Source organism: Nilaparvata lugens, chromosome 3, assembly GCF_014356525.2.
Source record: "Nilaparvata lugens isolate BPH chromosome 3, ASM1435652v1, whole genome shotgun sequence".
Lineage (NCBI taxonomy): Eukaryota > Metazoa > Arthropoda > Insecta > Hemiptera > Delphacidae > Nilaparvata > Nilaparvata lugens.
In genome coordinates this window covers 62888204-62890327 of record NC_052506.1, presented here as the reverse complement: position 1 = coordinate 62890327, position 2124 = coordinate 62888204, and positions in this window count along the sequence as shown.

Here is a 2124-nt window from a genome sequence, read left to right as displayed (position 1 = left end):
CCTCCAGCTGGCTTTGAAAATTCACCATCAAGCTCTATTCAAAATCAAGACCAATATTCTGATTCGCAAAAGAGACTCTGTGCACTTCCTGCAAGAAGCCACTTTCAATTCAATGAAAATAGTTCAATGCCCAGTGCATCTGATATTAATTTGTTCCAGCAAACCGGTTTTATTAGTCAAGAGAATATGTTGAAGGATGAGAAATTCTTTTTCAAACCATTGCATAGTGACAAACGAGTTATGTCATCAGCATCAGACATTTTTGATTTGGAGGAGAAGCGACCTGCCAGCTTTGATAACCGACTTGAATCTTCACAAAAAAGGAGAAGTAACTTCAATTCAGATTCAAATGAAAATAGAAACTTTTCCAGATCGTCTCGAGCTTCTCAAGAATTGCAGCAGCAACAAAACTATCTAGAATCTCAATTAAGTAGTTATGATTTGGAATCTGGTTCCACATGTAGGGCTGAGTCTGTTTATGAGTTGGAAATGCAATCTGGAGGTGAGGATGGGGAAGATCTCTTGAGTGTAGTCACACGTTCTGTGGAAAATGTTCAACTTGACTCAAATCGGTCAGGCAACCATTATCAGGAACATGATATTGACGATCTTCTGACCGAATCGCAGCAGAGAAAAAGTGCAGGCAGTCATTCAATGGAGAGCACTTGGGTTGATTCCGTTAAAGTGTCCTCTGAATTGAGGAATGTATTGAAACATTTGAGCCCAAGCAATAAAAATGATGATGTAGTGTATGATAGATTGTTGTGTGAATTGAAAGCTTATGTTGACAATGTTGCCAAAGAAATAAGAAGTCAATTAGACTTGATAGAATCTAATTTACATGAGAGTAATAGTAATACAGAGAATCTCAGATCTGATTTGTTGTCTACCGGAATGGAAGGGAACAAAGAAAGAGAAGATATTTCTTCTGCAAAAACCTACTCAATAGATAGTCACAATGACTGTTATGTTTATAATACAGAATGTGCTCCATCAGCTACAAGGAATTCCAATCATTCTGAATCGAGTGGGATCAAGGAGAGTGGAAGTAACGCCGCCCTACCGATTGCAAGTCCTCAATGCTCAGTTGATAGTTTGTCTATCAGCAGAAACAGATTACAGATTGATGAATGTTCTGCCAGCTCCGAAGTATTTTCCAAAAGTACAAGTTCCGCTTTTACAAAATACAAATCTATCAAGACTCACAAGAAGCAGAAACTGTTCAAAGCCAAAGTTGAAGTGGAACGTGGTTATCACTTGCCAAAAGTTACTAATCCGTTTTCTCATTCGGGCTTTGCCGAGAATCCCAACACATTTGTGAAACTGCAAACGTCGTGCCTCTCATCAGATGAAGGACTCTTCTCGAACGTGGTGGAGAATAGCTGTGATCCTGTTTGGATGGCCTCTTTTGATGTGGATCTCCCAGCAGCCCTTTTGAAGCAGGTTGGTTAACAATATTATTTATCTTGTTCGTTGTACTTAGTAGCAGGGCTGTTATGGTGCCGGAACGCCGTTTGATAGAAAAATAAATTTTGAAAGATTATTATAGAAAATTTGACTTTGAATGAATAAACATTTTTCCGTGCAGACATGATAATGTAGTAAAAAAAGAACGAAAAATAATCGAATTCATGTAACTGATATATACTACCATAGTAGCCCTTAAAATAGGTTATTAAAAATGATAATTTTTGTTAATACCAGATTCCACTTTTCAAATACTTAAGAAGTTTTCAACTTTTTAAGAGAAGGTAATACTCCTAAATTTTTTCGAGGAAGGCCCCCCGAACCCCCCGGTAATCTCCACGGAGTACCGTCCCGCCACTACAAAATTGCTATGACAATTAGTAGAAAAATGATCATCTTGTTATAATGAGGTATTCTTTGTCTAAAATTCTAATGATATTTTAATAATAATAATAATATTCGAATAATAATAATATTTTTCCTACAGTAATTTCAAACATAAATTATTGTTTCTCAGTATTCTTATTCTTAGCTAATGTTCTCAACTTTTAACAGCAAGTACTGCAGAATTTCAAATTATTATTGGAACTGAGAACATCTCAAATTGTTGAGATGTTCAGTTGAGACTGAGATCAAAAGGACTCATTATTACGAGGG